Here is a 12,307-nt window from a genome sequence, read left to right on the forward strand (position 1 = left end):
ACGAATATTTTTTTTTTAAAGACCTAGTTAATGTACTGGATTCTTACTCTGAAAGTGTCCATCCTATCTGTACTTGTTCATGTTTATATAAAGAACTGTTGAAAAGACAGGCAAGAACCTAGTAAAAGCAATCTCTTGTGGAAGGGTCCTGGACCAGAAAGGTGGAGGAGCAATAGGTGGGTAAATGAATGTACAGCTTTTATTTGTCCCATTCAAGCCATGGAAATGTGATCATTCAACAATGAAAGCTATTCTTCTGAGTCCTGGTCTTGGTCCTCAACCTGCTGTGTTTAGGTCTGGAGACAGCATGAGCCTCACTATGCCTAGAACGACTGCAAGTCTGGATACTTGAAGTGGCCTCTCTCAAGGTCACTGTGAATATCAGGATCAACACTGGCATCAAACACTTATCTCCTGGCCACAGTTAGTGTTGGGCTCTCTCCAAAGCGATGGATGACCTGAATTCAGATTTAATGGAGATGTGAGACAAATTAGCAGTCTCATTTTCTTTCTCCTTCCTTTCCTGTTCCTCATAGCAAAGCCTGAGTGCCTACCCTCACACAGCTTAAGTCCAGTCCATCGCTCCAACAATTCTTGCCATGATGCTGGCTGGGGTCTTCTCCTCACTTCTCACCTCCTGTTCATGCACCATATTCTCCACCTTGTATCACTTCCTGCACAGAGTTTTTTATAACTGTGGCCCTGTGTGTGCTGTCACCTCTCTCCAGAATGCCTCTCTTCCTTTCCATCTGGTAATTCCTACTGACACTTCTGGGTCAAATGTCACTACCTCTTCAAGTCTTCTCCTCTGTAGAGCATGGGCAGCCTTTTGCCTGCACTCTGAAGGCAATTCGGATACTCTTCTATCACAGTCCTTCCCACAATACTCTGTGGCCTTATATCAACAACAATCAATCAATGACTGCAGTTTCTATGTCTGCCTGCTTGTTGACTATGAACTCTTCAAGGCAGAGCCTTTCATGACTGCCTCCACGCCATGCTATCTTCTCTGCCACTGTTGTATGCAATCCACACATAATTCATCTAACCTTCACCAAACATTTGTGCTATTTTATACAGCAAAGTACACCGAGGCTTAGAGATAGAAGTCACAAAGATAGTCAGGGCCAAACATTAAGACACTGAAGTCAGGGAGCCACCTGCAGAGCCCAGAGTTTTAAAAAGTGAGTAAGAATGTCTATTTATAAAAAAAATAAATAAACAATTAGGGACAGGCTCATATTGCTAAGGTAAAAGTCTTCAAGATTGCCATTTCTAAAATCGCCAACCACTGGCCACACTGGAAATATGAACCAAGGGGGGCTGCTCTTAGAAACTGACATGAATGCATCAGTCCCAGGAGCCCTCATGGCACAGGACCCACTAGAACAAAAGAACCAGAGTGACATTAGGTCATCCAAAGCCATAGAAAATCCAGCTTCCCAAAGCCTTCCCCAGGGCCACCCAGCATCTCTCTCCCTGTTACAATGAAACGTGAGATCTTGAGGTCTGTCCTGATTCTCTACTTCTAAAACTACAACCCATATGAAAGAGGGAAGATTTATCCCCAGCTTGCCCTGACTGTGGTCTGTGGCTTCAGTTCCAAGACAGACACTTTCCTGGAACTGGGTGGAAACAGCCACCCAGCCATGAAGGTTGGCCTGTAGTCTCCATGCTTCTGAAGGCAGAAGGCCTGGCCTGCTCTGGGTGAAGCTGAGTCTGACTGTCACTGCTGGCTGATGGGCCCAGATCCTGGGACATACTAGGGCAGTTTGCAATACCTCCCTGGAGCCTATCTTTCCACTCTTTTCTCAAACCTGCTTGGAGTGGTTCTCAGGGAAGAACAGTTGACTCTGGCCTTTCAATGGGAAGCAAAAAATGAGTGGGGTGGGAATCTCCACCTCAGGGTAACTGAGAAGGAGAATGAGTCTCCAGGGAGACACAGTGGAAGTAGACTTGGGCTTAGGAGCAAAGGCCTCAGTGCCAATACTAACTCAGTGGTGCAGAACAACTTATTTACCGTATATGAGTCACATCTGCAGAGGAGCTTAACAGCTTCCTCGTGTGCTGGGAGGAACAAATGAAATATTATGTACAAAAGGGTTTAGTAATCTAAACAGCATTTCCAGCCTGGTTCATTGTCAGAACTGCCAAAGGGTTTTTTTTTTAATTTAATTATAGATTGCTGGATCCGTCTTAAGAGCTTGCTCAATTAAAATCTCCGCAGAAGGCTTCAGGAACTCATATTTCAGAAACTTCTTGGGTGCTCTTGAGAAACTGTCACAATTCTAAAACACTACACAGAGTTGACACAGACGTGATTCTGTGGTGAATTCCTAGGCCTGAGTATCATGCCTGAAGGGCAGCACCTAGGGTTGCATGACTTAGAGACAGAACATTTCTGAAGGAGGCAACTCTCTTGTGGTCATGGAGAAAAGAAGCCCCACAGACTTGGAGCACAGATAAAGAACTGTATAGGCGGCTCCTACTGCCACTGTGGATTCTCCTAGACAAAGAACACACACTATTCTTCCATTCCCTCCATCCCCACCACCCCGAGCCTACACAGCCAAAGACAATCACCAAGCCTGGAGAGCAGGAAGGACACATACCAATGGTCAAGGGAGATCCAATGAAGAAATGAAGCTGCACAAGGCCAAGAAGTGAGAGTGAGGGTCCTACAGGGCTGCCAACTGACAGCAGGCTTCAGCTAGTCCCAGCTTTCACTGCCCCTCTGACTTCACCTGTAAAATGTTGCTGAAGCTTGTCTACAACAGGAAGCTTCCAGAGCAAAGGAAATAACAGACATAAAGGGTTGCAGGACACTTGCAAAGGCCATGCACACCCAATGCAACAGTGTGTGTGTGTGTGTGTGTGTGTGTGTGTGTGTGTGTGTGTGTGTTCTTTATATTTGTGCTGTATGCCGGTATATGGGTATGTGTGCAAATGTGCGGAATTCCAAAGTTGATGTTGAGTGTCTTCTTGTGTTGCTGTTCCTCTTATTAGCATTGGGTCTGAGCCTGGAGTTTGAACCTGGAGTTTGCCATTTCAACTACTTCAGCTAGCCAGCTAGCCCATTTCAGCCAGTTTCAGCTAATTCCAAAGAGTCCCAAACTCTGCTTCTCAAGCATGGAGACCCCAGGCAAGCCACTATATCCACCAGCTTTTACCCATCAAGCCACTGGGGATCTGAACTCTGGTCCTTGAACTTGCATGGGAAGTACTTTAATCACTGAGTTGCCCCCTCAGCTCCACAATGTAACCTTTTGCTCTTTAAAAGTCAACTACGCTAAAGAGGTACTCAGTCAACAGCGAGGTTTGCTACCATATCTGAAGTGCTGGACTGGACCCTCAGGCCTCCATAAACCCAACAGGGTTCCATATGCTTATAATTCCAGCATTTAGGAAGTAGAGGCAGGAAGATCAGAAGTTCAAGGTCATCCTTGGCTTCTTAGGGAGCTCCAGGCCAGCCAGGGCTACAAGACACCCTGTCTCCCTAACAAAAACAAATGCAAAGTGTACTGAGTAATGAACCCTAACCCAGAAAAAAGCCTTCTGCAAAGAACTAAACGTCAACAACTTGTCTGTCCACACAGAACACTGTAAGAATGCCATTCTGTGACTCTCGAGGGGAAAAAAGTCACCCTTTCCTAAGACATCCTAAAGAAGAGAGAAGAATGCTTCCAAATGATACCCAGATTAGATAAGGGTATGCTTTGAGATTTGCAGATGTGCCACTGAATCTAAGAGTTAATGCTGAGAAATTTGGAAAAGTGTTTAAAGGGAGCGAATTGACTCGGGCAGGAAGGGAAGCCATTGTGGAAGACCTTTCTGAACCACTAAGTAGCAAACGTAGCTCCCACCTCCCACCCACGCACCACTGGAAATAACTTTAAGTAACACACATGAGAATGTCTGCTGAACAGGAGGTCTGGATCTGGGTCTTTTAAAAGGATAGTGTTCCAACCAGGACCCTTTGGGGGAAATCACCTTGGGAACCACTGAACTCTTAGGCCAGTTCACTCTGCCAAACATCCTTAGGAAGCTTTGAGCTAGAGCAAAATCCTGCTATACAGTAAATACTATGACCTGGGAATGTCATATAGGACACACAAAAAGGCCCAGGTCTGCCCAGCCACCCCCCATCCCCACTTCTGCTTTTGAAAAAGCATGGAAGATTCACTGACTGTAAGTTAACAAAATTCAGTAATGAGCTTACCTGGTTATTTGGAACCTGTTATTGAAACTGATCTAGAAGGCTAGGGGTTTATCTCTGTGAGGGCTTGCCTAGCATGCACAAAGCCCTGGTTTCAGTCCCAGCAACACACAATCTGGGTGTGGTGGCTCATGCTTGTAACCTCATAATGTAAGGCAGCAGAATCAGAAGTTCACGGTCAATGACCCTAAGCTGCATAGGAAATTCAAGGCCAGCCTGGGTTACATGAGGCAAAACAAAAGAAATCCCCTGAAACAAACAAAAATCAACTGATCTTGAGTCATCCTTCCTTTTATCAACTATTAGCTGAACACCTACCATGTGACAAATACTATTCTAGTCTTGGGGTTACAGGAGTGAACACGACTTGCAAACTCTTTGCCCTCATGTCAGAGAGGATAGAGCACACAATAAATAATGTATGCATCTTACAGTAAGTATTCTGGAAAAGAATAAAGCAGGGAGGATGGGAAGAGATTTCTAGTTGACATAGAAAGGTCAGATAAGCTAATAAGGGACTCAGAAGCCATGTGGATTCCATATAAGGAACACTCTTGGCAGGGAGACCAGAAGACATCAAAGGCCTGCAGCAGCAGCATGTTTGGAGTATTTATAAAATGATGCATATAAATACATTTAAATAAAAAAGGACAGAAATGATGCATAGACCAGTTACTTCAACACTGAATGATCGAGCAAAAGGAAGGTGGAAGATGGGATCCATCTACAAGTGACTCAAGGGTTTATTTTATTTTCTGGTTTGGGAAGGACAAGGTCACATGCATCCCCAGGATGGCTTTGAACTCATTTTGTAGCTGACTTTGACCTTCAACTCTTATCTTCCTGCCTCCACATGTCAAGTACTGGGATTATAGGCCTGTTTCAGCATACATAGTTTTATGCTATGCTATGCATCAAATTGAAGGTTTTGTTCATGTTAGACTAACAACCGAGCTAAATACGTCACCCAATATCTGTGTTTTGACAAGAATAGACTATAAAAACAGATCAAAATTACCACTACTTGGAGCTCACTAGTGCCCAAACACCAACAAGCCAACACTTGTGACCTGGACAGTGTGCAAGCAGTGTGGTTGGCAAATTTACTGATGGCCTGACATTTGTAAAAATGACTCACTGAGAGGCCTGAGGTGTTATAGGCTTGACCATCTGTGAGAGGCACACAGATGACAAAAACCAAAGGAAGAACTATGTTTGAGATGCCAGCCTGGCATTCCTAAGATGCTGATCCTAGGGAACAGGAGAAAGGACTGGCTGGGTTGGGAGGTCAGTATAGGAATTTTCAGTATATGGAAACTAAAGCCAGGAATCTGAATAAAACAGAAATGGTAACAGTTGGGGAGTAGTTGCCTAGCACACACATTGCACACACAGCAACCAGGTGTGATGGTCCAAGACTGTAATCCCAGCACTTAGAAGGTGGAAGCAGGAGAATGAGAAGCTGATGGACACCTTCATCCATGTAGGAAGTTTAAAGGCCTTGGTTTTCAGACTAGGCTCCTCCAATATTTAGATTAAGAGATAAATAAACCACAAAAGAATCTGTGCAGAAGCAATTAAAGGAGTGGATGGTCAGAGAGGGAGACCCCTGGAAGCTAAATGTGTTCAATGAAAATATGAACAAAGAAGGGTTCAATCATTATCTCATACTGGATATAAAGGATGCAGCTGACCATGGACAGGGCAATGCTGTGGCCACCTTCACAAGAAAGGAGGAGATGATGAAAATGGAAATGGTATAGAGTGTAGACAACTTTCTGAGAAGTTTGATTGTTAAAGAATGTGTCTTGATACTTAGGTTGGCCAGAAAGGGAAACAGTGGCCATGATCTCTCGCTCAAAGCCCAGCTGCCCCCACCTTTGGAAACTTCTCGACTGAGAAGAGGAGCTAGTGCTGGTGATGTCATGGGGCATATACTAGGCTTCTCACTCTTGGGGACTTATTTTCAGTAAAGAGGAAAGACAGAACAAAGTGGTGAAAGAGGAGTGCAAGAGGACATCTCGGAGTTCAGAGTGTTGGGTCCTTTTAATTTCTGTTCCACCACAACCATCACAAATGTTAATGCCACAATTCTCACATGCCCCCAGGCCAAGTCAGCAGGGTTAGTGTGCACTAGTGCTCTTCTAAGGATGAGTGTGCACTAGTGGGCATTTAAGGATGAGTGTGCACTAGTGGGCATCTAAGGATGAGTGTGCACTAGTGGATATCTAAGCAGATGCTCTGATGGAGACTGAAGTTCAGACTGGGGAACTGACTTCCTGGATTTTTCACTTATTAGCTGTGGTCTTGAACAAATGACTTTGACTTTGGATTACAATGGTTGATACATCTCTGTTAAATGGGCAACTTCGAAGCTCCCCACCACCTACCACCTTAAGTTGAACTGATGCTTGAGATCATCATTCTTAATATTCTTAGAACAGTATTTGAAATGAAGCCAGTGTTACTTTTGTTTTGTGTTTCCACTGCCCAAGCCACTCGGAGGATTTGGGTCAGATGGCTGTAAGAGGTACATTCTACCTTCTCACTGCCTCAAAACACAGGCTCCAAGAGATAGCTAGCTTACATTTCTAGCTTTTTGTTTGTTGGTTGGTTGGTTGGTTGGGTTTTTTTTTTTTTTTTTTTTTTTTTTTTTTTTGAGACAGGGTTTCTCTGTGTTATAGCTCTGGCTGTCCTGGAACTCACTATGTAGACCAGGCTGGCCTCAAACTCACAGAGATCCACTATCCTCTGCCTCCCGAATACTGGGATTAAAGGCATGTGCCTCCACGCCCAACTTTATTTCTAGCTTTCTATTATCTTTTAACTGGTCCCATTCTAACTATTTTCACAACAATAACAACAAAAGAGTATGTTCATAGTCTGGGAGTGTTGTTCAGTGAGAAAGCACTAGGTCACTTGCACACAGCCCTGAATTAAAAACCCAAGTGCTGCAATGGTTTTTTTTCCTACTATTACTCTCAATATAAACAGTATTTTAGTGAGAGTCTGCTGAATGCTGTATTGATTAGTTTGTACTTTGGTCATGATAATAAATCCTTGCACAGTCCTGTGAGGCAAATTAACTGCTCCACTTTAGGGATCAGAAGGCTGGTCCTCAAAAGTTGTAGGAGTTGCCCAAGGGCAAATGGCCAGACAAGGCAGAGCCCATTGTCAAACGTAAGTGTGTAGACACAACTGCCCCTCCCATTCTTGTTAATACTAAATGCATGTGCTATGAACCCTCACAGAGACCAGGCAGGACTCTACAGCTCTATAGAGAAGTCAGGGACTTTATAATGGGTTGTTCAGAACAAGGGAAGTGACATCTGAAGTGGGCTGGGTGCAGATGCACCTCCTTCCTTGGGTGGCTTTAAATCCTGGGTGAGAAACAGCCTTTGAGTTGAGCTTCTCACCCTGCAATGGTGGCCTAATGTCAGGGGAATGAAATCAGTGGGGAGAAGGGGGAGGGGAGAAGGGAGAAGGGAACCGGAAATCATTTGCTGATGCTTGACCAGGCCCTGTGAGACTTCTCAAAAGCTGCAGAACTGCCACCAACAGCTACAGCAGTTCCTGGAGAACAAGACAGCTTACAAGCACCTGTGGTGACACCATGGGCTGCAGCAGTGAAAAACAGACATACTTCAAGGGGCCCTTTTCCCCTCTGTTGAACACAGGGTACTCCAGAAGCTAATTATAGCCACGGTCTCCCCACACCCACTGAAAGCAAGCAGCCTTGGGCTGTGTGCAGTGATTCAACCACGCCTAATGCACGTGGTGGAGACTGCCTGGGTGTGGCCAGGACACCCTCCTCCCCACACACCTGGCAACTACCAGGAAATCTTTCTTGAGACTATAGGTTCATTATGCCTTGAAGTGATTGTCTTGGGAGGTCCTAGAGTAGGATCACTTCTTCAGGAGCAAAGAGGGGGACCTACATCAATCTGTCTAGAATTTTCTACTCACAAGAGGGACAGTGCAACATGGTCAGAAAGTTCCTCCCCAAGTCCTCTCACCACAGTGTCTGGTATTTCACAAAGAGGAGGTCCTGGGCAGTTTCCAGGATGAGCAATCAAGATCCAGAAAGAGGTTAAAGATGGACAAGGAAGACAGAATCTTTCCTTGCCCTTACTTTAAGACACCAGGGAATGCGAAGATAACCTGAGGAAAATATTGAGACCTAGAAGACAGGACCTCTGATACAGGAAGGCAGATCCAAGGAAGCCTTGAGGAAGCCCATGAGAGTGGCCTGAAGCCTGAGCTTGCCAAGGCTTGTTCAGTTTACTGTACTGAGGCCTTGGCTGTGCTGGAGGAAACTCAGGCTCTGAGTCTGTGTCAATCCACTACAGGAAGAAAAAGGAGGCCAGAGACGACAGTTACTCTATAAAGCATAAGCTGCGAGGCCACGGCAGCCAGGTCTTCTACTAGGAGGAAAGTGGGGACATCCTCTCTCTCTCTACCTTCCAGCAAGTTCTCCAGGGTTCTGCTCTACAGCCTGATCAGAGTCTTAAAGTGAACAATATTGAGATTGTGGTCCTTCTGGGGGTGGAGGAAGCTCATTTCTGTAACTCATTCTTTTAGAGAAGACCAGACTAAAAACTCTAAGCAGTTTCTGAGAGGCAAGCTGGCCCCAGAAGATCAAAGGACATCCAACATACCAAGCCAGAGGGGATGGAGATACCTGCTACAGGATGTCCATGTCCCTACCTGTGCCCAATATTCCCCTTCATCCTGGCTCTCAACAGTTCCCACCTGCTGCCTCCACACTGCAGCTTTCTACTCTAGAGAGGGCAATGGGGCACAATCGGAGAGTCCTGTCTAAGTCCTTCCCCCACAGGGTCTGTCACTGAAACCAGCCACTGGGATGGTGGAGCAGGAGGGGAGCACTCAACTCTCCCGTTTCTGGAACATTCTCAAGACAGGAAGATGCGGTTTGGGCTAAAACTCAAGGAGCTGAGGTTCATGGCTCCCTAATCTCGGGGTGAATGGCTCTACACTCTGAGGTCCTTGGTAGAGGCTGCAGAATTCACCCTGCAGATTGAGAGCATGGCTGGGAAGCCATGCGTTTAAACATGAACTGCTGCTGCCTGTTTAGATTTGAGTTTTGTAATTATCCCTTGCTGAAAGATGCAAAAGCTGTGTACATCAATATGATGACCTTGGAGGACAAAAAGAAGCAGAGGGGCTGAGGTGAGGACAGAGGTCAGGGTCAGTAGTCATCACTGTAGACTTCCTCATCAGTGGCTCTCCAGGAATTTCTGCCAGGTAACATCAGTAACACACCTAAGACTCAAAAGCTTACTGGATTGTGTCTTCAGACACTCTTAACATATTAAATGCAAGACCTCATTCTAAATGGACACTGACAACAATGCTACAGTGCTTCTTCTGAAAGAGGCAACCACCTCTTGTCAAAGGCGGCTAGGCAAGGCCCATTCTGACCATAAAGTCCTACCGATAGAACTGCCAACCAATAATAGTAAGAAATAACATTTCTGGCCAGGTGATGGTGGCACACACCTTTAATCCCAGCACTTGGGAGACACAGGCAGGTAGATCTCTGTGAATTCCAGGCCAGCCTGGTTTACATAGTGAGTTCTAGGACATCCAGGACTGTTACACAGAGAAATCCTGTCTCAAAATATCAAAAGAAAAGAAAAAGAAATAACGTTTCTTGGGCATTGCTATTTATGTTTCAAGCACCATATAAGCACTTAACATATCTAACTTAATTTTCAAGCAGCTGTGACATAGGCATTAATTAGTATTGTCTCATGTCACACACGAACAAAGGAGAAGCTAAACAGCCTGTACAAGGTAGTACAGACAGTATGCAGGACTCAGGCACAAACCCAGGCTTTCCTGAAACCTGCCTTTAGCCATAATCCTGCCCTATCTCCCCATGCCAGTTGTCATGGCTGCAGTGTGAGCAAGGATGGAAAGAGAAAACACATTTATAGTGTTTCAGTTTAGTTCCCACAAACACTACAATCTCCAAGTTTACTAATGAGGAAATTGGGGGCCACAGATTATCAAGCAATTGGGCCAAAGCCACACAGTTCAATGGCAGCACAGACAGCATCCAGAGCCAGCAATGAAGCTGATCTTGGGCTGCCTCCATTTCATCTCAGTATCTCTGGACAAAGTTTCTAGAGTGAAGGGTGCAACTCGGTCCTAAGGCTTGAATAAGGGGATTTAGCGATAGGTTAGAGTCAGCAAGGCTCAAAATGTAGGCGGGTCACAGGAGGAAAGTCAGTGCTCAACCAGCTTTCTGGGTTTCGACTCAGAAGTGCAGGAGCTTGCACCACCATTGTTCCGTCACCTTGGACTAAAATTCACTTTGGAAACAACTGCTTCTGAAAAGCCACATTTGTAATAAGTGGGGTAGTCTATGGTTGGGGTTTGGGTGAGGAAAGTATGTGGGAAGCCCACTGAGTCTTCCCCTGGCTTCAGCACTCAGGTTCTTCTGTTTAGGTCACTTTCTAAGGTGAGAAATTCCTTCACCTCCCTTGGTGTCCTGCTGAACAAGGATACAGAATGCAAGAGAAAAGAGCAATGGTCAACTGGACCCTCATGATACAAAACTGTCCATCCCTCACAGGCAGGATGGAAGGGAGCATGAGAGCTTTGGGATCCTCTAATGTGACCTACCTTCTCCTCTGAGGAAGTATCCAAATATATCCTGGGTGTATATCTATCCAGTAAGCTCTTTGGGAGTGGGACTGAATTGACCTCTCAGCTCTCACCCCAAAACTTCTCATCAGCCACCACCCTCTGGGGCACTTGGAGGACAATTGGGCCATCTGGTTTCTCTGTACAATCCCCATCCGAAGAGTGAACATAAATTTATCTCCCAGCGCCTTCCAAACACACACAGCTGAATTCCATTGCTGACTTTGGCACTTGCTGCTGGTATCTGAGAAGAACAGATTCAACTAGAAAGGAAGGAGCAGATGCTGCAAATCACTCTCTCATTTCCACACAACACCCCCCCCCGTGCCCTAAATTATTTGACAGTGAACAGCAAAGCAGGGGGAAATCTGGCATGACTTTCCAACTTGGCTCCAAACCAAGGGGAAGCTGTGGGTTCCCATTTCTAGGTGGTCTTTTGTCTGGGATGGGTATTGTGTAGAAATCTCAGCTGGAGATACAGAGGTGAACAACATGAACCCTGGTACTCTTCCTAGCTTTGGAATCTTTCAAAACTTTTGTCCTCGAAGTATCTCTGTGACCTGGCTTATCATCAAAGGGGCATGGATGGCAGAATGAATATACATATACTCATTATACATGTATGTCAGTCTCATGTAATCCAGGCTGATCTTGAACTGGTAATCCTCCCACCTTACCTTCCAAGAGTGTATCATCACTTCTGGCACCATTCCCATTTTAGAGATGGAAAAATGAAGGTCTAAGGAGAGCAGTTAATTTGCCTAAATGTAAATATAAGACTATATTTAAAGCTCTACTAGGAAACCTGAGTTCTTTCCCCAAATGCAAAACTAAAGTTCTAGATGATTTAGTATCACTCCCCAGAGTCAGCACCTCACCTTTAAGGTACCTTCCTCACACAGGACATGAAATTCCTTTCTAGACAAGGTGCTCAGAAAGAGTGCTTGCCTAGGGTAGTGTTGGGAAGAGTCCATTGTTTGCATTTTTGTTTTGTTTTGTTTTGTTTTTTGAGACAGGGTTTCTCTGTGTAGCTATGGAGCCTGTCCTGCAGCTCGATCCCTAGAGCAGGCTGGCCTTGAACTTACAGAGATCCACCTGTCTCTGCATTCTTAGCCCTGTGCTTCAAGGCTAGAATTGTTATGTCAACGAAGCCATCATCAAAAAGATAAGTCTACCACACACCAGAAGATACTCTGTGAGATCATTGGCTTATTGCTACAGAGAAAGACAAAGGAAGCAGAAGGTTTTCATGGCAACCTGAGACTTGGATTTTTTTTTTCCTTTAGTAAATGTGTATTTAGCTGGCTCTATGCTTTGTGGTAACAAAATGACTGCAATAAAAGTTGTTCTCTCTTATTGTGATTCTCTAACCAAATATGGACAAAGGGCTTTGGCAGCCCAGCTGGGTGGCAGGCAAGT

At 45.2% G+C, this 12,307-nt stretch overlaps 1 protein-coding gene across 4 annotated transcripts in view; it reads right to left on the bottom strand.

The window, feature by feature from the left end:
* LOC103158664 (ubiquitin-associated and SH3 domain-containing protein B) overlaps nt 1–12,307 on the bottom strand; it is a 139,464-nt gene that overhangs the window by 82,657 nt on the left and 44,500 nt on the right. The window lies entirely within an intron of this gene.

This window comes from Cricetulus griseus, chromosome 4 (assembly GCF_003668045.3).
Source record: "Cricetulus griseus strain 17A/GY chromosome 4, alternate assembly CriGri-PICRH-1.0, whole genome shotgun sequence".
Classification (NCBI taxonomy): Eukaryota; Metazoa; Chordata; class Mammalia; order Rodentia; family Cricetidae; genus Cricetulus; species Cricetulus griseus.